The sequence below is a fragment of the Schistocerca cancellata genome, chromosome 1, assembly GCF_023864275.1.
Source record: "Schistocerca cancellata isolate TAMUIC-IGC-003103 chromosome 1, iqSchCanc2.1, whole genome shotgun sequence".
NCBI lineage: Eukaryota > Metazoa > Arthropoda > Insecta > Orthoptera > Acrididae > Schistocerca > Schistocerca cancellata.
Window position 1 is genome coordinate 124,467,650 of NC_064626.1, and position 27,333 is coordinate 124,494,982.

Sequence of the window (27,333 nt, forward strand, 5' to 3'; positions counted from 1 at the left end):
TGAGACAAAATCTTCTTTCTGCATTCTTCATGTAGTGTTAATGCAAGTGGTTTGATATGTGGTGTGTGAGTGTTGAACAGGTGTTGTATTACAGTTATCTGTAGAGAAATATACGAGTATGTATGGAGGATATATAGTATAGCTGGATCTGCCGTTTTTATATCGTACATAGAGTTCTCTATGTATCTGGTGACATAGAGTTGGATTTATTCTGTGATTGAACTTTCTCGATAATTAACAGCTTGCACATTTGTTTCTGGCAACATGGTAACAATGTATTTTCTCCACATAGAGAGTTTTTTGTCACACTTGTAAACTGACATAAAGGAAATTCATATGTTTACGTTTATTAGGTATTTTTCCCATTTTCATTTGTATCCTAATATATGCCCGAATTGGAAACATCATAAATCCTAATCTATTTCAATACCGAGGTGTCCGATACTTTAATCCATCCATGAACTTAGCAAATAATGAGCTGTATTAGTCATGTTTTATTAGTAATATCTTTTCATCTGGTTCAGTTATTACTTTATTAATCACAGTATGCTTCTGCATTTGTCAGTTACACTATAGATAAGTTCATGTTCGCTGAATGAGAGAACAGTCAGCGGTAGGTGTCATCACCTAATATGTATGAATTTTATGATGCAGCTAATGGCTTTGTAGGTCTCAGTGACCGTCACATATCCTCCATTGCATGTTTTGTGTCATGGTACTGAAGTATGTTTGGATACTTGATTGTGTAGTATACAGCGTTTGCTTGTGAAAGCTCATCTTCTCTCTTCATGTTTGGAAATCTTCTTTCTTGATTCTTCTTGTAATTTATTTTTTGGTGTTTTTAATTTTGTAATGTGTAAATACTGTGTTGTTGTGTCTGTCTCCAGTTGCGAAATTTGAAGTGTGTTTCATGATTAGTATTAATGTTGTATTGTGGAGGCATATTTCTTCATGTGCGGTTCTCTTCTCTCTTGATTCTTCTAGTCATTTGTGTGAGTAGTGTGTGAAATGAGTGTAATTGGATTTATAGTTTCATATGTAGAGTGATGTAAAGTTGTGTTCTGATCTGTTTGTGTGAGTAGTATTGTTGTATAGAGTATAGAGTGTTTTGTAGAGACATATTTCTTCATGAGACAAAATCTTCTTTCTGCCTTCTTCATGTAGTGTTAATGTAATTGGTTAGATATGTGGGGTGTGAGTGTTGAACAGGTGTTGTATTACAGTTATCTGTAGAGAGATATACGAGTATGTATGGAGGATATGTGGTATAGATGGTTCTGCCATTTTTACATCATACATTGAGTTCTCTATGTATCTGGTGACGTTGAGTTGGACTTACACTGTGATTGAACTTTCTCGAGAATTAACAGCTTGCACATTTGTTTCTGGACACATGGTAACAATGTATTTTCTCCACATAGAGAGTTTTCTGTCACACTTGTATACTGACATAAAAGGAATTCAGATATTTAGATTTATTAGGAATTTTTCCCATTATCATTTGTATACTAATATATGCCCGAATTGGAAACATCATAAATGCTAATCCATTTCAATACCGAGGTGTCCGATACTTTAATCCATCCATGAACTTAGCAAATAATGAGCTGTATTAGTCATGTTTATTAGTAATATCTTTTCATCTGGTTCAGTTATTACTTTATTAATCACAGTATGCAACTGCATTTGTCAGCTGCACTATAGATAAGTTCATGTTCGCTGAATGAGAGAACAGTCAGTGGTAGGTGTCATCACCTAATATGTATCAATTTTACGATGCAGCTAATGGCTTTGTAGGTCTTAGTGACCGTCACATATCCTCCATTGCATGTTTTGTGTCAGTGTACTGAAGTGTGTTTGGATGCTTGTTTGTGTTGTGTACAGTCTTTCCTTGTGAAAGCTCATCTTCTCTCTTCATGTTTGGAAATATTCTTTCTTGATTCTTCATGTAATTTCATTATTGTTGTTTTTAATTTTGTAATGTGTAAATACTGTGTTGTTGTGTCTGTGTCCAGTTGCGAAATTTGAAGTTTGTTTGATGATTAGTATTAATGTTGTATTTTAGAGGCACATTTCTTCGTGTGTGGTTCTCTTCTCTCTTGATTCTTCTAGTCATTTGTGTGAGTAGTGTGTAAAATGAGTGTAATTGGATTTATAGTTCCATATGTAGAGTGATGTAAAGTTGTGTTCTGATCTCTGTGAGTGAGTAGAATTGTTGTATAGAGTATATAGTGTTTTGTAGAGACATATTTCTTCATGAGACAAAATCTTCTTTCTGCATTCTTCATGTAGTGTTAATGTAATTGGTTAGATATGTGGGGTGTGAGTGTTGAACAGGTGTTGTATTACAGTTATCTGTAGAGAAATATACGAGTATGTATGGAGGATATGTGGTATAGATGGTTCTGCCATTTTCACATCATACATTGAGTTCTCTATGTATCTGGAGACGTCGAGTTGGACTTATTCTGTGATTGAACTTTCTCGAGAATTAACAGCTTGCGCATTTGTTTCTGGACACATGGTAACAATGTATTTTCTCCACATAGAGGGTTTTCTGTCACACTTGTATACCGACATAAAAGGAATTCAGATGTTTAGGTTTATTAGGTATTTTTCCCATTTTCATTTGTATACTAATATATGCCAGAATTGGAAACATCACAAATGCTAATCCGTTTCAATACCGAGGTGTCCGATACTTTAATCCATCCATGAACTTAGCATATAATGAGCTATGTTACTCATGTTTTATTAGTAATATCTTTTTCATCTGGTTCAGATATTTACTTTATTAATTGCAGTATGCAATTGCATATGTCAGTTACTCTCTAGATAAATTCATGTTCGCTCATTTAGAGGACAGTCAGTGGTAGGTATCATCACCTAATATGTATGAATTTTACGATGCAGCTAATGGCTTTGTAGGTCTCTGTGACCGTCACATATCCTCCATTGCATGTTATGTCAGTGTACTGAAGTGTGTTTGGATGCTTGCTTGTGTTGTATAGAGTCTTTGATTTTGAAAATTCATCTTCTCTCTTCATGTTTGGAAATCTTCTCTCTGGATTCGTCATGTAATTTCATTTTTGGTGTTTTCAATTTTGTAATGTGTAAATACTGTGTTGTTGTGTCTGTGTCCAATTGCGAATTATGAAGTGTGTTTCATGATTAGTATTAATGTTGTATTTTGGAGGCATATATCTTCATGTGGGGTTCTCTTCTCTCTTGTTTCTTCTAGTCATTTGTGTGAGTAGTGTGTAAAATGAGTGTAATTGGATTTATAGTTTCATATGTAGAGTGATGTAAAGTTGTGTTCTGATCTGATTTTGTGAGTAGAATTGTTGTATAGAGTATATAGTGTTTTATAGAGACATATTTCTTCATGAGACAAAATCTTCATTCTGCATTCTTCATGTAGTGTTAATGTAATTGGTTAGATTGTAGGGTGTGAGTGTTGAACAGGTGTTGTATTACAGTTATCTGTAGAGAAATATACGAGTATGTATGGAGGATATGTGGTATAGATGGTTCTGCCATTTTTACATCATACATTGAGTTCTCTATGTATCTGGTGACGTCGAGTTGGACTTATTCTGTGATTGAACTTTCTCGACAATTAACAGCTTGCACATGTGTTTCTAGACACATGGTAACAATGTATTTTCTCCACATAGAGGGTTTTCTGTCACACTTGTATACTGACATAAAAGGAATTCAGATGTTTAGGTTTATTAGGTACTTTTCCCATTTTCATTTGTATACGAATATATGCCCGAATTGGAAACATCATAAATCCTAATCCGTTTCAATACCGAGGTGTCCGATACTTTAATCCATCCATGAACTTAGCATATAATGAGCTATATTACTCATGTTTTATTAGTAATATCTTTTTCATCTGATTCAGATATTTACTTTATTAATTGCGGTATGCAACTGCATATGTCAGTTACTCTCTAGATAATTCATGTTCGCTCATTTAGAGAACAGTCAGTGGTAGGGTTCATCACCTAATATGTATCAATTTTACGATGCAGCTAATGGCTTTGTAGGTCTCAGTGACCGTCACATATCCTCCATTGCGTGTTTTGTGTCAGGGCACTGAAGTGCGTTTTGATGCTTGTTTGTGTTGTATAGGGTTTTTGCTTGTGAAAGTGCATCTTCTCTCTTCATGTTTGGAAATCTTCTTTCTTGATTCTTCATGTAATTTCATTTTTGGTGTTTTTAATTTTGTAATGTGTAAATTCTGTGTTGTTGTGTCTGTGTCCAGTTGAGAAATTTGAAGTGTGTTTGATGATTAGTATTAATGTAGTATTTCGGAGCCATATTTCTTCACCTGTGGTTCTCTTCTCTCCTGATTCGTCATGTGATTTGTCTGAGTATTGTGTAAAATGAGTGTACTTTGGTTTATAGTTACATATGTAGAGTGATGTAAACTTGTGTTTTGATCCGTTTGTGTGAGTGGAATTGTTGTGTAGAGTATATAATGTTTTGTAGAGACATATTTCTTCATGAGACAAAATCTTCTTTCTGCATTCTTCATGTAGTGTTAATGTAAGTGGTTTGATATGTGGTGTGTGAGTGTTGAACAGGTGTTGTATTACAGTTATCTGTAGAGAAATATACGAGTATGTATGGAGGATATATGGTATAGTTGGTTCTGCCATTTTTACATCGTACATAGAGTTCTCTATGTATCTGGTGACATAGAGTTGGATTTATTCTGTGATTGAACCTTCTCGATAATTAACAGCTTGCACATTTGTTTCTGGCAACATGGTAACAATGTATTTTCTCCACATAGAGAGTTTTTTGTCACACTTGTAAACTGACATAAAGGGAATTCATATGTTTACGTTTATTAGGTATTTTTCCCATTTTCATTTGTATCCTAATATATGCCATAATTGTATACATCATAAAATGTAATCCGTTTCAATACTGAGGTGTCCGATACTTCAATCCATCCATGAACATAGCATATAATGAGCTATATTAGTCATGTTTTATTAGTAATATCTTTTCATCTGTTTCAGGTATTACTTTATTAATCGCAGTATGCTACTGCATTTGTCAGATACTCTACTGATAAGTTCATGTTCGCTCATTTAGAGAACAGTCAGTGTTAGGTGTGATCACCTAATATGTATGAATTTTATGATGCAGCTAATGGCTTTGTAGGTCTCAGTGACCGTCACATATCCTCCATTGCATGTTTTGTGTCAGAGTACTGAAGTGTGTTTGGATGCTTGTTTGTGTGGTATAGAGTCTTTGCTTTTGAAAGTTCATCTTCTCTCTTCATGTTTGGAAATCTTCTTTCTTGATTCTTCATGTAATTTCATTTTTGGTGTTTTTAATTTTGTAATGTGTAAATTCTGTGTTGTTGTGTCTGTGTCCAGTTGAGAAATTTGAAGTGTGTTTGATGATTAGTATTAATGTAGTATTTCGGAGCCATATTTCTTCACCTGTGGTTCTCTTCTCTCCTGATTCGTCATGTGATTTGTCTGAGTATTGTGTAAAATGAGTGTACTTTGGTTTATAGTTACATATGTAGAGTGATGTAAACTTGTGTTTTGATCCGTTTGTGTGAGTGGAATTGTTGTGTAGAGTATATAATGTTTTGTAGAGACATATTTCTTCATGAGACAAAATCTTCTTTCTGCATTCTTCATGTAGTGTTAATGTAAGTGGTTTGATATGTGGTGTGTGAGTGTTGAACAGGTGTTGTATTACAGTTATCTGTAGAGAAATATACGAGTATGTATGGAGGATATATGGTATAGTTGGTTCTGCCATTTTTACATCGTACATAGAGTTCTCTATGTATCTGGTGACATAGAGTTGGATTTATTCTGTGATTGAACCTTCTCGATAATTAACAGCTTGCACATTTGTTTCTGGCAACATGGTAACAATGTATTTTCTCCACATAGAGAGTTTTTTGTCACACTTGTAAACTGACATAAAGGGAATTCATATGTTTACGTTTATTAGGTATTTTTCCCATTTTCATTTGTATCCTAATATATGCCATAATTGTATACATCATAAAATGTAATCCGTTTCAATACTGAGGTGTCCGATACTTCAATCCATCCATGAACATAGCATATAATGAGCTATATTAGTCATGTTTTATTAGTAATATCTTTCCATCTGGTTCAGTTATTACTTTATTAATCGCAGTATGCTACTGCATTTGTCAGATACTCTACTGATAAGTTCATGTTCGCTCATTTAGAGAACAGTCAGTGTTAGGTGTGATCACCTAATATGTATGAATTTTATGATGCAGCTAATGGCTTTGTAGGTCTCAGTGACCGTCACATATCCTCCATTGCATGTTTTGTGTCAGAGTACTGAAGTGTGTTTGGATGCTTGTTTGTGTGGTATAGAGTCTTTGCTTTTGAAAGTTCATCTTCTCTCTTCATGTTTGGAAATCTTCTTTCTTGATTCTTCATGTAATTTCATTTTTGGAGTTTTTAATTTTGTAATGTAGAAATACTGTGTTGTTGTTTCTGTATCCAGATCAGGAATTTGAAGTGTATTTGATGATTAGAATTAATGTTGTATTTTGGAGGCATCGTTTTTCATGTGCGATTCTCTTCTCTCTTGATTCTTCTAGTCATTTTTCTGAGTATTGTGTAAAATGAGTGTAACTGGGTTTATAGTTTCATATGTAGAGTGATGTAAAATTGTGTTCTGATCTGTTTGTGTGAGTGGAATTGTTGTATAGGGTATATGGTGTATTGTAGAGACATATTTCTTCATGAGACAAAATCTTCTTTCTGCATTCTTCATGTAGTGTTAATGTAAGTGGTTTGATATCTGGTATGTGAGTGTTGAACAGGTGTTGTACTACAGTTATCTGTAGAGAAATATACGAGTATGTATGGAGGATATGTGGTATAGATGATTCTGCCATTTTTACATCGTACATAGAGTTCTCTCTGTATCTGGTGACATAGAGTTGTATTTATTCTGTGATTGAACTTTCTCGATAATTAACAGCTTGCAAATTTGATTCTGGAAACATGGTAACAATGTATTTTCTCCACATAGAGAGTTTTCTGTCACACTTGCATATTGACATAATAGGAATTCATATGTTAAGGTTAATTAGGTGTTTTTCTCATTTTTCATTTGTATACTAATATATGCCAGAATTGTAAACATCATAAATGCTAAATTATTTCAATACCGAGGTGTGCGATACTTTAATCCATCCATGAACTTAGCAAATAATGAGCTGTATTAGTCATGTTTTATTAGTAATATCTTTTCATCTGGGTCAGTTATTACTTTATTAATCGCAGTATGCTACTGCATTTGTTAGATACTTTCTGGATAAGTTTATGTTCGCTCATTTAGAGAACAGTCTGTGGTAGGTGTCATCACCTAATATGTATGAATTTTATGATGCAGTTAATGGCTTTGTAGGTCTCAGTGACCGTCACATATCCTCCATTGCATGTTTTGTGTCAGTGTACTGAAGTGTGTTTGGATGCTTGTTTGTGTTGTATAGAGCCTTTGCTTTTGAAAGTTCATCTTCTCTCTTCATGTTTGGAAATCTTCTTCCTTGATTCCTCATGTAATTTCATTTTTGGTGTTTTTAATTTTGTAATGTGTAAATACTGTGTTGTTGTGTCTGTGTCCAGTTGCGAAATTTGAAGTGTGTTTGATGATTAGTATTAATGTTGTATTTATGAGGCATTTTTCTTCATGTGCGGTTCTCTTCTCTCTTGATTCTTCTAGTCATTTGTGTGAGTAGTGTGTAAAATGAGTGTAATTGGATTTATAGTTTCATATGTAGAGTGATGTAAAGTTGTGTTCTGATCTATGTGAGTGAGTATTATTGTTGTATAGAGTATATAGTGTTTTGTAGAGACATATTTCTTCATGAGACAAAATCTTCTTTCTGCATTCTTCATGTAGTGTTAATGTAATTGGTTAGATATGTGGGGTGTGAGTGTTGAACAGGTGTTGTATTACAGTTATCTGTAGAGAAATATACGAGTATGTATGGAGGATATGTGGTATAGATGGTTCTGCCATTTTCACATCATACATTGAGTTCTCTATGTATCTGGAGACGTCGAGTTGGACTTATTCTGTGATTGAACTTTCTCGAGAATTAACAGCTTGCACATTTGTTTCTGGACACATGGTAACAATGTATTTTCTCCACATAGAGAGTTTTCTGTCACACTTGTATACTGACATAAAAGGAATTCAGATGTTTAGTTTATTAGGTATTTTTCCCATTTTCATTTATATCCCAATATATGCCAGAATTGTAAACATCATAAATGCTAATCTATTTCAATACCAAGGTGTCCGATACTTTAATCGATCCATGAACTTTGCAAATAATGAGCTGTATTAGTCATGTTTTATTAATAATATCTTTTCATCTGGTTCAGTTATTACTTTATTAATCACAGTATGCAACTGCATTTGTCAGTTACACTATAGAGAAGGTCATGTTCGAAGAATGAGAGAACAGTCAGTGGTAGGTGTCATCACCTAATATGTATCAATTTTACGATGCAGCTAATGGCTTTGTAGGTCTCAGTGACCGTCACATATCCTCCATTGCATGTTTTGTGTCAGTGTACTGAAGTGTGTTTGGATGCTTGTTTGTGTTGTATACAGTCTTTGCTTGTGAAAGCTCATCTTCTCTCTTCATGTTTGGAAATCTTCTTTCTTGATTCTTCTTGTAATTTATTTTTTGGTGTTTTTAATTTTGTAATGTGTAAATACTGTGTTGTTGTGTCTGTCTCCAGTTGCGAAATTTGAAGTGTGTTTCATGATTAGTATTAATGTTGTATTGTGGAGGCATATTTCTTCATGTGCGGTTCTCTTCTCTCTTGATTCTTCTAGTCATTTGTGTGAGTAGTGTGTAAAATGAGTGTAATTGGATTTATAGTTTCATATGTAGAGTGATGTAAAGTTGTGTTCTGATCTATGTGAGTGAGTATTATTGTTGTATAGAGTATATAGTGTTTTGTAGAGACATATTTCTTCATGAGACAAAATCTTCTTTCTGCATTCTTCATGTAGTGTTAATGTAATTGGTTAGATATGTGGGGTGTGAGTGTTGAACAGGTGTTGTATTACAGTTATCTGTAGAGAAATATACGAGCATGTATGGAGGATATGTGGTATGGATGGTTCTGCCATTTTTACATCATAAATTGAGTTCTCTATGTATCTGGAGACGTCGAGTTGTATTTATTCTGTGATGGAATTTTCTCGAGAATTAACAGCTTGCACATTTGTTTCTGGACACATGGTAACAATGTATTTTCTCCACATAGAGGGTTTTCTGTCACACTTGTATACTGACATAAAAGGAATTCAGATGTTTAGGTTTATTAGGTATTTTTCCCATTTTCATTAGTATACTTATATATGCCAGAATTTGTAACATCATAAATGCTAATCCGTTTCAATACCGAGGTGTCCGATACTTTAATGCATCCATGATCTTAGCATATAATGAGCTATATCACTCATGATTTATTAGTAATATCTTTTTTATCTGGTTCAGATATTTACTTTATTAATTGCAGTATGCAATTGCATATGTCAGTTACTCTCTAGATAAATTCATGTTCGCTCATTTAGAGAACAGTCAGTGGTAGGTGCCATCACCTAATATGTATGAATTTTACGATGCAGCTAATGGCTTTGTAGGTCTCTGTGACCGTCACATATCCTCCATTGCATGTTTTGTCAGTGTACTGTTGTGTGCTTGGATGCTTGTTTGTGTTGTATAGATTCTTTGATTTTGAAAGTTCATCTTCTCTCTTCATGTTCGGAAATCTTCTTTCTGGATTCGTCATGTAATTTCATTTTTGGTGTTTTCAATTTTGTAATGTGTAAATACTGTGTTGTTGTGTCTGTGTCCAATTGCGAATTATGAAGTGTGTTTGATGATTAGTATTAATGTTGTATTTTGGAGGCATATATCTTCATGTGGGGTTCTCTTCTCTCTTGTTTCTTCTAGTCATTTGTGTGAGTAGTGTGTAAAATGAGTGTAATTGGATTTATAGTTTCATATGTAGAGTGATGTAAAGTTGTGTTCTGATCTGTTTTTGTGAGTAGAATTGTTGTATAGAGTATATAGTGTTTTATAGAGACATATTTCTTCATGAGACAAAATCTTCTTTCTGCATTGTTCATGTAGTGTTAATGTAATTGGTTAGATTGTGGGGTGTGAGTGTTGAACAGGTGTTGTATTACAGTTATCTGTAGAGAAGTATACGAGTATGTATGGAGGATATGTGGTATAGATGGTTCTGCCATTTTTACATCATACATTGAGTTCTCTATGTATCTGGTGACGTCGAGTTGGACTTATTCTGTGATTGAACTTTCTCGACAATTAACAGCTTGCACATGTGTTTCTGGACACATGGTAACAATGTATTTTCTCCACATAGAGGGTTTTCTGTCACACTTGTATACTGACATAAAAGGAATTCAGATGTTTAGGTTTGTTAGGTATTTTTACCAATTTTCATTTGTATACTAATATATGCCCGAATTGGAAACATCATAAATGCTAATCCGTTTCAATACCGAGGTGTCCGATACTTTAATCCATCCATGAACTTAGCATATAATGAGCTATATTACTCATGTTTTATTAGTAATATCTTTTTCATCTGATTCAGATATTTACTTTATTAATTGCGGTATGCAATTGCATATGTCAGTTACTCTCTAGATAATTCATGTTCGCTCATTTAGAGAACAGTCAGTGGTAGGGTTCATCACCTAATATGTATCTATTTTACGATGCAGCTAATGGCTTTGTAGGTCTCAGTGACCGTCACATATCCTCCATTGCGTGTTTTGTGTCAGAGTACTGAAGTGTGTTTGGATGCTTGTTTGTGTTGTATAGAGTCTTTGCTTTTGAAAGTTCATCTTCTCTCTTGATGTTTGGAAATCTTCTTCCTTGATTCTTCATGTAATTTCATTTTTGGAGTTTTTAATTTTGTAATGTAGAAATACTGTGTTGTTGTTTCTGTGTCCAGATGAGGAATTTGAAGTGTGTTTGATGATTAGAATTAATGTTGTATTTTGGAGGCATCGTTTTTCATGTGCGGTTCTCTTCTCTCTTGATTCTTCTAGTCATTTGTCTGAGTATTTTGTAAAATGAGTGTAATTGGGTTTATAGTTTCATATGTAGAGTGATGTAAAATTGTGTTCTGATCTGTTTGTGTGAGTGGAATTGTTGTATAGGGTATATGGTGTATTGTAGAGACATATTTCTTCATGAGACAAAATCTTCTTTCTGCATTCTTCATGTAGTGTTAATGTAAGTGGTTTGATACCTGGTATGTGAGTGTTGAACAGGTGTTGTACTACAGTTATCTGTAGAGAAATATACGAGTATGTATGGAGGATATGTGGCATAGATGATTCTGCCATTTTTACATCGTACATAGAGTTCTCTCTGTATCTGGAGACATAGAGTTCTATTTATTCTGTGATTGAACTTACTCGATAATTAACAGCTTGCAAATTTGATTCTGGAAACATGGTACAATGTATTTTCTCCACATAGAGAGTTTTCTGTCACACTTGTATTCTGACATAATAGGAATTCATATGTTTAGGTTAATTAGGTGTTTTTCTCATTTTTCATTTGTATACTAATATATGACGGAATTGTAAACATCATAAATGCTAAATTATTTCAATACCGAGGTGTGCGATACTTTAATCCATCCATGAACTTAGCAAATAATGAGCTGTATTAGTCATGTTTATTAGTAATATCTTTTCATCTGGTTCAGTTATTACTTTATTAATCACAGTATGCAACTGCATTTGTCAGTTGCACTATAGATAAGTTCATGTTCGCTGAATGAGAGAACAGTCAGTGGTAGGTGTCATCACCTAATATGTATCAATTTTACGATGCAGCTAATGGCTTTGTAGGTCTCAGTGACCGTCACATATCCTCCATTGCATGTTTTGTGCCAGTGTACTGAAGTGTGTTTGGATGCTTGTTTGTGTTGTATAGAGTGTTTGCTTTTGAAAGTTCATCTTCTCTCTTCATGTTTGGGAATGTTCTTTCTTGATTCTTCATGTAATTTCATTTTTGGTGTTTTTAATTTTGTAATGTGTAAATACTGTGTTGTTGTGTCTGTGTGCAGTTGCGAAATTTGAAGTTTGTTTGATGATTAGTATTAATGTTGTATTTTGGAGGCATATGTCTTCATGTGCGGTTCTCTTCTCTCTTGATTCTTCTAGTCATTTGTGTGAGTAGTGTGTAAAATGAGTGTAATTGGATTTATATTTTCATATGTAAATTGATGTAAAGTTGTGTTCTGATCTGTTTGTGTGAGCAGAATTGTTGTATAGAGTATATAGTGTTTTGTAGAGACATATTTCTTCATGAGACATAATCTTCTTTCTGCATTCTTCATGTAGTGTTAATGTAATTTGTTAGATATGTGGGGTGTGAGTGTTGAACAGGTGTTGTATTACAGTTATCTGTAGAGAAATATACGAGCATGTATGGAGGATATGTGGTATGGATGGTTCTGCCATTTTTACATCATAAATTGAGTTCTCTATGTATCTGGAGACGTCGAGTTGTATTTATTCTGTGATGGAATTTTCTCGAGAATTAACAGCTTGCACATTTGTTTCTGGACACATGGTAACAATGTATTTTCTCCACATAGAGGGTTTTCTGTCACACTTGTATACTGACATAAAAGGAATTCAGATGTTTAGGTTTATTAGGTATTTTTCCCATTTTCATTAGTATACTTATATATGCCAGAATTTGTAACATCATAAATGCTAATCCGTTTCAATACCGAGGTGTCCGATACTTTAATGCATCCATGATCTTAGCATATAATGAGCTATATCACTCATGATTTATTAGTAATATCTTTTTCATCTGGTTCAGATACTTACTTTATTAATTGCAGTATGTAATTGCATATGTCAGTTACTCTCTAGATAAATTCATGTTCGCTCATTTAGAGAACAGTCAGTGGTAGGTATCATCACCTAATATGTATCAATTTTGCGATGCAGCTAATGGCTTTGTAGGTCTCTGTGACCGTCACATATCCTTTATTGCGTGTTTGGCTGCTTGTTTGTGTTGTATAGAGTTTTTGCTTGTGAAAGTTCATCTTCTCTCTTCATGTTTGGAAATCTTCTTTCTTGATTCTTCATGTAATTTCATTTTTGGTGTTTTTAATTTTGTAATGTGTAAATACTGTATTGTTGTGTCTGTGTCCAGTTGAGAAATTTGAAGTGTGTTTGATGATTAGTATTAATGTAGTATTTCGGAGCCATATTTCTTCACCTGTGGGTCTCTTCCCTCTTGATTCGTCATGTGATTTGTCTGAGTATTGTGTAAAATGAGTGTAATTGGGTTTATAGTTACATATGTAGAGTGATGTAAACTTGAGTTCTGATCTGTTTGTGTGAGTGGAATTGTTGTGTAGAGTATATAGTGTTTTGTAGAGACATATTTCTTCATGAGACAGTATCTTCTTTCTGCATTCTTCATGTAGTGTTAGTGTAAGTTGTTTGATATCTTGTGTGTGAGTGTTGAACAGGTGTTGTATTACAGTTATCTATAGAGAAATATACGAGTATGTATGGAGGATATGTGGTATAGATGATTCTGCCATTTTTACATTGTACATAGAGTTCTCTCTGTATCTGGTGACATAGAGTTGTATTTATTCTGTGATTGAACTTTCTCGATAATTAACAGCTTGCAAATTTGATTCTGGAAACATGGTAACAATGTATTTTCTCCACATGGAGAGTTTTCTGTCACACTTGTATATTGACATAATAGGAATTCATATGTTTAGGTTAATTATGTGTTTATCTCATTTTTCATTTGTATACTAATATATGCCAGAATTGTAAACATCATAAATGCTAATCTATTTCAATACCGAGGTGTCCGATACTTTAATCCATCCATGAACTTAGCAAATAATGAGCTGTATTAGTCATGTTTTATTAGTAATATCTTTTCATCTGGTTCAGTTATTACTTTATAAATCACAGTATGCAACTGCCTTTTTCAGTTACACTATAGATAAGTTCATGTTCGCTGAATGGGAGAACAGTCAGTGGTAGGTGTCATCACCTAATATGTATCAATTTTACGATGGAGCTAATGGCTTTGTAGGTCTCAGTGACCGTCACATATCCTCCATTGCATGTTTTGTGTCAGTGTACTGAATTGTGTTTGGATGCTTGTTTGTGTTGTATACAGTCTTTGCTTGTGAAAGCTCATCTTCTCTCTTCATGTTTGGAAATCTTCTTTCTTGATTCTTCATGTAATTTCATTTTTGGTGTTATTAATTTTGTAATGTCTAAATACTGTGTTGTTGTGTCTGTGTCCAGTTGCGAAATTTGAAGTGTGTTTGATGATTAGTATTAATGTTGTATTTTGGAGGCATATTTCTTCATGTGCGGTTCTCTTCTCTCTTGATTCTTCTAGTCATTTGTGTGAGTAGTGTGTAATATGAGTGTAATTGGATTTATAGTTTCATATGTAGAGTGATGTAAAGTTGTGTTCTGATCTGTTTGAGTGAGTAGAATTGTTGTATAGAGTATATAGTGTTTTGTAGAGACATATTTCTTCATGAGACAGAATCTTCTTTCTGCATTCTTCATGTGTGTTAGTGTAAGTGGTTTGATATGTGGTGTGTGAGTGTTGAACAGGTGTTGTATTACAGTTATCTGTAGAGAAATATACGAGTATGTATGGAGGATATGTGGTATAGCTGGTTCTGCCATTTTTACATCGTACATAGAGTTCTCTATGTATCTGGTGACATAGAGCTGGTTTTATTCTGTGATTGAACTTTCTCGATAATTAACAGCTTGCACATTTGTTTCTGGCAACATGGTAACCATGTATTTTCTCCACATAGAGAGTTTTTTGTCACACTTGTAAACTGACATAAAGGGAATTCATATGTTTACGTTTATTAGGTATTTTTCCCATTTTCATTCGTATCCTAATATATGCCATAATTGTATACATCATAAATGGTAATCCGTTTCAATACCGAGGTGTCCGATACTTCAATCCATCCATGAACATAGCATATAATGAGCTATATTAGTCATGTTTTATTAGTAATATCTTTTCATCTGGGTCTGTTATTACTTTATTAATCGCAGTATGCTACTGCGTTTGTCAGATACTCATGGATAAGTTTATGTTCGCTCATTTAGAGAAGAGTCTGTGGTAGGTGTCATCACCTAATATGTATGTATTTTATGATGCAGCTAATGGCTTTGTAGGTCTCAGTGACCGTCACATATCCTCCATTGCATGTTTTGTGTCAGTGTACTGAAGTGTGTTTGGATGCTTGTTTGTGTTGTATAGAGTCTTTGCTTTTGAAAGTTCATCTTCTCTCTTCATGTTTGGAATTCTTCTTTCTTGATTCTTCATGTAATTTCATTTCTGGTGTTTTTAATTTTGTAATGTAGAATTACTGTGTTGTTGTGTCTGTGTCCAGATGAGGAATTTGAAGTGTGTTTGATGATTAGAATTCATGTTGTATTTTGGAGGCATCTTTTTTCATGTGCGGTTATCTTCTCTCTTGATTCTTCATGTCATTTGTCTGAGTATTGTGTAAAATGAGTGTAATTGAGTTTATAGTTTCATATGTAGAGTGATGTAAAATTGTGTTCTGATCTGTTTGTGTGAGTGGAATTGTTGTATAGGGTATATGGTGTATTGTAGAGACATATTTCTTCATGAGACAAAATCTTCTTTCTGCATTCTTCATGTAGTGTTAATGAAAGTGGTTTGATATCTGGTACGTGAGTGTTGAACAGGTGTTGTACTACAGTTATCTGTAGATAAATATACGAGTATGTTTGGAGGATATGTGGTATAGATAATTCTGCCATTTTTACATCGTACATAGAGTTCTCTCTGTATCTGGAGACATAGAGTTGTATTTATTCTGTGATTGAACTTTCTCGATAATTAACAGCTTGCAAATTTGATTCTGGAAACATGGTAACAATGTATTTTCTCCACATAGAGAGTTTTCTGTCACACTTGTATCATGACATAATAGGAATTTATATGTTTAGGTTAATTAGGTGTTTTTCTCATTTTTCATTTGTATACTAATATATGCCAGAATTGTAAACATCATAAATGCTAATCTATTTCAATACCGAGATGTCCGATACTTTAATCCATCCATGAACTTAGCATATAATGAGCTATATTACTCATGTTTTATTAGTAATATCTTTTTCATCTGGTTCAGATATTTACTTTATTAATTGCAGTATGCAATTGCATATGTCAGTTACTCTCTAGATAAATTCATGTTCGCTCATTTAGAGAACAGTCAGTGGTAGGTATCATCACCTAATATGTATCAATTTTACGATGCAGCTAATGGCTTTGTAGGTCTCAGTGACCGTCACATATCCTCCATTGCGTGTTTTGTGTCAGTGCACTGATGTGCGTTTGGATGCTTGTTTGTGTTGTATAGAGTTCTTGCTTGTGAAAGTTCATCTTCTCTCTTCATGTTTGGAAATCTTCTTTCTTGATTCTTCATGTAATTTCATTTTTGGTGTTTTTAATTTTGTAATGTATAAATTCTGTGTTGTTGTGTCTGTGTCCAGTAGAGAAATTTGAAGTGTGTTTGATGATTAGTATTAATGTAGTATTTCGGAGCTATATTTCTTCACCTGTGGTTCTCTTCTCTCTTGATTCGTCATGTGATTTGTCTGAGTATTGTGTAAAATGAGTGAAATTGGTTTTATAGATACATATGTAGAGTGATGTAAACTTGTGTTCTGATCTGTTTGTGTGAGTGGAATTGTTGTGTAGAGTATATAGTGTTTTGTAGAGACATATTTCATCATGAGACAGAATCTCCTTTCTGCATTCTTCATGTAGTGTTAGTGTAAGTGGTTTGATATGTGGTGTGTGTGAGTGTTGAACAGGTGTTGTATTACAGTTATCTGTAGAGAAATATACGAATATGTATGGAGGATATGTGGTATAGCTGGTTCTGCCATTTTTACATCGTACATAGAGTTCTCTATGTATCTGGTGACATAGAGTTGTATTTATTCTGTGATTGAACTTTCTCGATAATTAACAGCTTGAACATTTGTTTCTGGCAACATGGTAACAATGTATTTTCTCCACATAGAGAGTTTTCTGTCACACTTGTAAACTAAGATAAAGGGAATTCATATGTTTAAGTTTATTAGGTATTTTTCACATTTTCATTTGTATCCTAATATATGCCATAATTGAATACATCATAAATGGTAATCCGTTTCAATACCGAGGTGTCCCATACTTCAATCCATCCATGAACATAGCATATAATGAGCTATATTAATCATGTTTTATTAGTAATATCTTTTCATCTGGTTCAGTTATTACTTTATTAATCGCAGTATGCTACTGCGTTTGTCAGATACTCTACTGATAAGTTCATGTTCGCTCATTTAGAGAACAGTCAGTGGTAGGTGTCATCACCTAATATGTATGAATTTTATGATGCAGCTAATGGCTTTGTAGGTATCAGTGACCGTCACATATCCTCCATTGCATGTTTTGTGTCAGTGTTCTGAAGTGTGTTTGGATGCTTGTTTGTGTTGTATAGAGTCTTTGCTTTTGAAAGTTTATCTTCTCTCTTCATGTTTGGAAATCTTCTTTCTTGATTCTTCATGTAATTTCATTTTTGGTGTTATTAATTTTGTAATGTCTAAATACTGTGTTGTTGTGTCTGTGTCCAGTTGCGAAATTTGAAGTGCGTTTGATGGTTAGTATTAATATTGTATTTTGGAGGCATATTTCTTCATGTGCGGTTCTCTTCTCTCTTGATTCTTCTAGTCATTTGTGTGAGTAGTGTGTAATATGAGTGTAATTGGATTTATAGTTTCATATGTAGAGTGATGTAAAGTTGTGTTCTGATCTGTTTGAGTGAGTAGAATTGTTGTATAGAGTATATAGTGTTTTGTAGAGACATATTTCTTCATGAGACAAAATCTTCTTTCTGCATTCTTCATGTAGTGTTAATGTAATTGGTTAGATATGTGGGGTGTGAGTGTTGAACAGGTGTTGTATTACAGTTATCTGTAGAGAAATATATGAGTATGTATGGAGGATATGTGGTATAGATGGTTCTGCCATTTTTACATCATAAATTGAGTTCTCTATGTATCTGGAGACGTCGAGTTGTATTTATTCTGTGATTGAACTTTCTCGAGAATTAACAGCTTGCACATTTGTTTCTGGACACATGGTAACAATGTATTTTCTCCACATAGAGTGTTTTCTGTCACACTTGTATACTGACATAAAAGGAATTCAGATGTTTAGGTTTATTAGGTATTTTTCCCATGTTCATTAGTATACTTATATATGCCAGAATTGGAAACATCATAAATGCTAATCCGTTTCAATACCGAGGTGTCCGATACTTTAATGCATCCATGAACTTAGCATATAATGAGCTATATCACTCATGATTTATTAGTAATATCAATTTCATCTGGTTCAGATATTTACTTTATTAATTGCAGTATGCAATTGCATATGTCAGTTACTCTCTAGATAAATTCATGTTCGCTCATTTAGAGAACAGTCAGTGGTAGGTATCATCACCTAATATGTATCAATTTTACGATGCAGATAATGGTTTTTTAGGTCTCAGTGACCGTCACATATCCTCCATTGCGTGTTTGGATGCTTGTTTGTGTTGTATAGAGTTTTTGCTTGTGAAAGTTCCTCTTCTCTCTTCATGTTTGGAAATCTTCTTTCTTGATTCTTCATGTAATTTCATTTTTGGTGTTTTTAATTTTGTAATGTGTAAATACTGTGTTGTTATGTCTGTGTCCAGTTGAGAAATTTGAAGTGTGTTTGATGATTAGGATTAATGTAGTATTTCGGAGCCATATTTCTTCACCTGTGGTTCTCTTCTCTCTTGATTCGTCATGTGATTTGTCTGAGTATTGTGTAAATTGAGTGTAATCCGGTTTATAGTTACATATGTAGAGTGATGTAAACTTGTGTTCTGATCATTTTGTATGAGTGGAATTGTTGTGTAGAGTATATAGCTTTTTGTAGAGACCTATTTCTTCATGAGACAAAATCTTCTTTCTGCATTCTTCATGTAGTGTTAATGTAAGTGGTTTGACATGTGGTGTGTGAGTGTTGAACAGGTGTTGTATTACAGTTATCTGTAGAGAAATATACGAGTATGTATGGAGGATATGTGGTATAGCTGGTTCTGACATTTTTACATCATACATAGAGTTCTCTATGTATCTGGTGACATAGAGTTGGTTTTATTCTGTGATTGAACTTTCACGATAATTAACAGCTTGCACATTTGTTTCTGGCAACATGGTAACCATGTATTTTCTCCACATAGAGAGTTTTTTGTCACACTTGTAAACTGACATAAAGGGAATTCATATATTTATGTTTATTAGGTATTTTCCCCATTTTCTTTTGTATACTAATATATGCCATAATTGTATACATCATAAATTGTAATCCGTTTCAATACCGAGGTGTCCGATAGTTCAATCCATCCATGAACATAGCATATAATGAGCGATATTAGTCATGTTTTATTAGTAATATCTTTTCATGTGGGTATGTTATTACTTTATTAATCGCAGTATGCTACTGCGTTTGTCAGATACTCTCTGGATAAGTTTATGTTCATTCATTTAGAGAACAGTCTGTGGTAGGTGTCATCACCTAATATGTATGAATTTTATGATGCAGCTAATGGCTTTGTAGGTCTCAGTGACCGTCACATATCCTCCATTTCATGTTTTGTCAGTGTACTGATGTGTGTTTGGATGCTTGTTTGTGTTGTATAGAGGCTTTGATTTTGAAAGTTCATCTTTTCTCCTCATGTTTGGAAATCTTCTTTCTTGATTCGTCATGTAATTTCATTTTTGGTGTTTTTAAGTTTGTAATGTAGAAATACTGTGTTGTTGTGTCTGTGTCCAGTTGAGGAATTTGAAGTGTGTTTGATGATTAGAATTAATGTTGTATTTTGGAGGCATCTTTCTTCATGTGCGGTTCTCTTCTCTCTTGATTCTTCATGTCATTTGTCTGAGTAGTATGTAAAATGAGTGTAATTGGGTTTATAGTTTCATATGTAGAGTGATGTAAACTTGTGTTCTGATCATTTTGTATGAGTGGAATTGTTGTGTAGAGTATATAGCTTTTTGTAGAGACCTATTTCTTCATGAGACAAAATCTTCTTTCTGCATTCTTCATGTAGTGTTAATGTAAGTGGTTTGACATGTGGTGTGTGAGTGTTGAACAGGTGTTGTATTACAGTTATCTGTAGAGAAATATACGAGTATGTATGGAGGATATGTGGTATAGCTGGTTCTGACATTTTTACATCATACATAGAGTTCTCTATGTATCTGGTGACATAGAGTTGGTTTTATTCTGTGATTGAACTTTCACGATAATTAACAGCTTGCACATTTGTTTCTGGCAACATGGTAACCATGTATTTTCTCCACATAGAGAGTTTTTTGTCACACTTGTAAACTGACATAAAGGGAATTCATATGTTTACGTTTATTAGGCATTTTTCCCATTTTCATTTGTATCCTAATATATGCCATAATTGTATACATCATAAATTGTAATCCGTTTCAATACCGAGGTGTCCGATAGTTCAATCCATCCATGAACATAGCATATAATGAGCGATATTAGTCATGTTTTATTAGTAATATCTTTTCATGTGGGTAAGTTATTACTTTATTAATCGCAGTATGCTACTGCGTTTGTCAGATACTCTCTGGATAAGTTTATGTTCATTCATTTAGAGAACAGTCTGTGGTAGGTGTCATCACCTAATATGTATGAATTTTATGATGCAGCTAATGGCTTTGTAGGTCTCAGTGACCGTCACATATCCTCCATTTCATGTTTTGTCAGTGTACTGATGTGTGTTTGGATGCTTGTTTGTGTTGTATAGAGGCTTTGATTTTGAAAGTTCATCTTCTCTCCTCATGTTTGGAAATCTTCTTTCTTGATTCGTCATGTAATTTCATTTTTGGTGTTTTTAAGTTTGTAATGTAGAAATACTGTGTTGTTGTGTCTGTGTCCAGTTGAGGAATTTGAAGTGTGTTTGATGATTAGAATTAATGTTGTATTTTGGAGGCCTCTTTCTTCATGTGCGGTTCTCTTCTCTCTTGATTCTTCATGTCATTTGTCTGAGTAGTATGTAAAATGAGTGTAATTGGGTTTATAGTTTCATATGTAGAGTGATGTAAACTTGTGTTCTGATCATTTTGTATGAGTGGAATTGTTGTGTAGCGTATATAGCTTTTTGTAGAGACCTATTTCTTCATGAGATAAAATGTTCTTTCTGCATTCTTCATGTAGTGTTAATGTAAGTGGTTTGATATCTGGTATGTGAGAGTTGAACAGGTGTTGTACTACAGTGATCTGTAGAGAAATATACGAGTATGTATGGAGGATATGTGGTATAGATAATTCTGCCATTTTTACATCGTACAAAGAGTTCTCTCTGTATCTGGTGACATAGAGTTGTATTTATCCTGTGAATGAACTTTCTCGATAATTAACAGCCTCGCAAATTTGATTCTGGAAACATGGTAACAATGTATTTTCTCCACATAGAGAGTTTTCTGTCACACTTGTATATTGACATAATAGGAATTCATATGTTTAGGTTAATTAGGTGTTTTTCTCATTGTTCATTTGTATACTAATATATTCCAGAATTGTAAACATCATAAATGCTAATCTATTTCAATACCGAGGTGTCCGATACTTTAATCCATCCATGAACTTAGCAAATAATGAGCTGTATTAGTCATGTTTTATTAGGAATATCTTTTCATCTGGTTCAGTTATTACTTTATTAATCACAGTATGCAACTGCATTTGTCAGTTACACTATAGATAAGTTCATGTTCGCTGAATGAGAGAACAGTCAGTGGTAGGTGTCATCACCTAATATGTATCAATTTTTCGATGCAGCTAATGGCTTTGTAGGTCTCAGTGACCGTCACATATCCTCCATTGCGTGTTTTGTGTCAGTGCACTGAAGTGCGTTCGGATGCTTGTTTGTGTTGTATAGAGTTTTTGCTTGTGAAAGTTCATCTTCTCTCTTCATGTTTGGAAATCTTCTTTCTTGATTCACCATGTAATTTCATTTTTGGTGTTTTTAATTTTGTAATGTGTAAATACAGTGTTGTTGTGTCTGTGTCCAGTTGAGAAATTTGAAGTGTGTTTGATGATTAGTATTAATGTAGTATTTCGGAGCCATATTTCTTCACCTGTGGTTCTCTTCTCTCTTGATTCGTCATGTGATTTGTCTGAGTATTGTGTAAGATGAGTATAATTGGGTTTATAGTTACATATGTAGAGTGATGTAAACTTGTGTTCTGATCATTTTGTGTGAGTGGAATTGTTGTGTAGAGTATATAGTGTTTTGTAGATACATATTTCTTCATGAGACAAAATCTTCTTTCTGCGTTCTTCATCTAGTGTTAATGTAAGTGGTTTGACATGTGGTCTATGAGTGTTGAACAGATGTTGTATTACAGTTATCTGTAGAGAAGTATACGAGTATGTATAGAGGATATATGGTATAGTTGGTTCTGCCATTGTTACAACGTACATAGAGTTCTCTATGAATCTGGAGTCATAGAGTTGGATTTATTCTGTGATTGAACTTTCACGATAATTAACAGCTTGCTCATTTGTTTCTGGAAACATGATAACAATGTATTTCTTCCACATAGAGAGTTTTCTGTCACACTTGTAAACTGACATAAAGGGAATTCATATGTTTACGTTTATTAGGTATTTTTCCCATTTTCATTTGTATCCTAATATACGCCGTAATTGAATACATCATAAATGGTAATCCGTTTCAATACCGAGGTGTCCGATACTACAATCCATCCATGAATATTGCATATAATGAGCTGTATTAGTCATGTTTTATTAGTAATATCTTTTCATCTGGTTCAGTTATTACTTTATTAATCACAGTATGCAACTGCATTTGTCAGTTACACTATAGATAAGTTCATGTTCGCTGAATGAGAGAACAGTCAGTGGTAGGTGTCATCACCTAATATGTATGAATTTTATGATGCAGCTAATGGCTTTGTAGGTCTCAGTGACCGTCACATATCCTCCCTTGCATGTTTTGTGTCAGTGTACTGAAGTGTGTTTGGATGCTTGTTTGTGTTGTATAGAGCCTTTGCTTTTGAAAGTTCATCTTCTCTCTTCATGTTTGGAAATCTTCTTTCTTGATTCTTCATGTAATTTCATTTTTGGTGTTTTTAATTTTGTAATGTAGAATTACTGTGTTGTTGTGTCTGTGTCCTGATGAGGAATTTGAAGTGTGTTTGATGATTAGAATTAATGTTGTATTTTGGAGGCATCTTTTTTCATGTGCGGTTCTCTTCTCTCTTGATTCTTCATGTCATTTGTCTGAGTATTGTGTAAAATGAGTGTAATTGGGTTTATAGTTTCATATGTAGAGTGATGTAAACTTGTGTTTTGATCTGTTTGTGTGAGTGGAATTGTTGTATAGGGTATATGGTGTATTGTGGAGACATATTTCTTCATGAGACAAAATGTTCTTTCTGCATTCATCATGTAGTGTTATTCTAAGTTTTTTGATATTTGGTACGTGAGTGTTGCACAGGTGTTGTACTACAGTTATCGTACATAGAGTTCTCTCTGTATCTGGAGACATAGAGTTGTATTTATTCTGTGATTGAACTTTCTCGATAATTATCAGCTTGCAAATTTGATTCTGGAAACATGGTAACAATGTATTTTCTCCACATAGAGAGTTTTCTGTCACACTTGTCTACCGACATAAAAGGAATTCAGATGTTTAGGTTTATTAGTTATTTTTCCATTTTCATTTATATACTAATATAGTGTTTTCTAGAGACATATTTCTTCATGAGACAAAATCTTCCTTCTGCATTCTTCATGTAGTCTTAATGTAAGTGGTTTGACATGTGGTGTGTGAGTGTTGAACAGATGTTGTATTACAGTTATCTGTAGAGAAATATACGAGTATGTATGGAGGATATGTGGTATAGATGGTTCTGCCATTGTTACATTGTACATAGAGTTCTCTATGAATCTGGAGTCATAGAGCTGGTTTTATTTTGTGATTGAACTTTCACGATAATTAACAGCTTGCTCCTTTGTTTCTGGAAACATGATAACACTGTATTTCTTCCACATAGAGAGTTTTCTGTCACACTTGTATACTGACATAATAGGAATTCGTATGTTTATGTTTATTAGGTATTTTTCCCATTTTCTTTTGTATACTAATATATGCCATAATTGTATACATCATAAATGGTAATCCGTTTCAATACCAAGGTGTATAATACTTTAATCCATCCATGGGCATAGCATATAATGAGCTATATTAGTCATGTTTTATTAGTAATATATTTTCATCTGGTTCAGTTATTACTTATTAATCGCAGTATGCAACTGCATTTGTCAAATACTCTGTAGATAAGTTCAAGTTCGCTCATTTAGAGAACTGTCAGTGGTAGGTGTCATCACCTAATATGTAACAATTTAACGATGCAGCTAATGGCTTTGTAGGTCTCAGTGACCGTCACATATCCTCCATGTCATGTTTGGTGTCAGTGTGCTGAAGTGTGTTTGGGTGCTTGTTTGTGCTGTATATAGTGATTGCTTGTGAACATTCACTTTCTCTCTTCATGTTTGGAAATCTTCCTTCTTGATTCTTCATGTAATTTCATTTTTGGTGTTTTTAATTTTGTAATGTGTAAATACTGTGTTGTTGTGTCTGTGTCCAGTTGCGAAATTTGAAGTGTGTTTGATGATTAGCATTAATGTTGTATTTCAGAGGCAAATTCTTCATGTGCGTGTCTTCTCTCTTGATACATTATGTCATTTGTGTGAGTAGTGTGTAAAATGAGTGTAATTGGTTTTATAGTTTCATATGTAGAGTGATGTAAAGTTGTGTTCTGATCTGTTTGTGTGAGTGGAATTGTTGTGTAGAGTATATAGTGTTTCGTAGAGACCTATTTCTACATGAGACAAAATCTTCTTTCTGCGTTCTTCATGTAGTGTTAATTTAGGTGGTTTGATATCTGGTATGTGAGTGTTGAACAGGTGTTGTATTACAGTTATCTGCAGAGAAATATACAAGTATGTATGGAGGATATGTGGTATAGATGATTCTCCCATTTTTACATCGTACATAGAGTTTTCTCTGTATCTTTTGACATGGAGTTGGATTTATTCTGTGATTGAACTTTCTCGGTAATTAACAGCTTGCACATTTGTTTCTGGAAACATGGTAACAATGTATTTTCTCCACATAGAGAGTTTTTTGTCTTACTTGTATATTGACATAATATGAATTCATATATTTATGTTTATTAGGTATTTTCCCCATTTTCTTTTGTATACTAATATATGCCATAATTGAATACATCATAAATGGTAATCCGTTTCAATACCGAGGTGTCCGATAGTTCAATCCATCCATGAACATAGCATATAATGAGCTATATTAGTCATGTTTTATTAGTAATATCTTTTCATCTGGGTCAGTTATTACTTTATTAATCGCAGTATGCTACTGCGTTTGTCAGATACTCTCTGGATAAGTTTATGTTCGCTCATTTAGAGAACAGTCTGTGGTAGGTGTCATCACCTAATATGTATGAATTTTATGATGCAGCTAATGGCTTTGTAGGTCTCAGTGGCCGTCACATATCCTCCATTGCATGTTTTGTCAGTGTACTGAAGTGTGTTTGGATGCTTGTTTGTGTTGTATAGAGTCTTTGATTTTGAAAGTTCATCTTCTCTCTTCATGTTTGGAAATCTTCTTTCTTGATTCGTCATGTAATTTCATTTTTGGTGTTTTTAATTTTGTAATGTAGAAATACTGTGTTGTTGTGTCTGTGTGCAGTTGAGGAATTTGAAGTGTGTTTGATGATTAGAATTAATGTTGTATTTTGGAGGCATCTTTCTTCATGTGTGGTTCTCTTGTCTCTTGATTCTTCATGTCATTTGTCTGAGTAGTGTGTAAAATGAGTGTAATTGGGTTTATAGTTTCATATGTAGAGTGATGTAAAATTGTGTTCTGATCTGTTTGTGTGAGTGGAATTGTTATATAGGGTATATGGTGTATTGTAGAGACATATTTCTTCATGAGACAAAATCTTCTTTCTGCATTCTTCATGTAGTGTTAATGTAAGTGTTTTGATATCTGGTATGTGAGTGTTGAACAGGTGTTGTACTACAGTGATCTGTAGAGAAATATACGAGTATGTATGGAGGATATGTGGTATAGATGATTCTGCCATTTTTACATCGTACATAGAGTTCTCTCTGTATCTGGTGACATAGAGTTGTATTTATTCTGTGATTGAACTTTCTCGATAATTAACAGCTTGCAAATTTGATTCTGGATACATGGTAACATTGTATTTTCTCCACATAGAGAGTTTTCTGTCACACTTGTATATTGACATAATTGGAATTCATATGTTTAGGTTAATTAGGTGTTTTTCTTATTTTTCATTTGTATACTAAAATATGCCAGAATTGTAAACATCATAAATGCTAATCTATTTCAATACCGAGGTGTCCGATACTTTAATCCATCCATGAACTTAGCAAATAATGAGCTGTATTAGTCATGTTTTATTAGTAATATCTTTTCATCTGGTTCAGTTATTACTTTATTAATCACAGTATGCAACTGCATTTGTCAGTTACACTATAGATAAGTTCATGTTCGCTGAATGAGAGAACAGTCAGTGGTAGGTGTCATCACCTAATATGTATCAATTTTACGATGCAGCTAATGGCTTTGTAGGTCTCAGTGACCATCACATATCCTCCATTGCATGTTTTGTGCCAGTGTACTGAAGTGTGTTTGGATGCTTATTTGTGTTGTATACAGTCTTTGCTTGTGAAAGCTCATCTTCTCTCTTCATGTTTGGAAATATTCTTTCTTGATTCTTCATGTAATTTCATTTTTGGTGTTTTTAATTTTGTAATGTGTAAAGACTGTGTTGTTGTGTCTGTGTCCAGTTGCGAAATTTGAAGTGTGTTTGATGATTAGTATTAATGTTGTATTTTGGAGGCATATTTCTTCATGTGCGGTTCTCTTCTCTCTTGATTCTTCTAGTCATTTGTGTGAGTAGTGTGTAAAATGAGTGTAATTGGATTTATAGTTTCATATGTAGAGTGATGTAAAGTTGTGTTCTGATCTG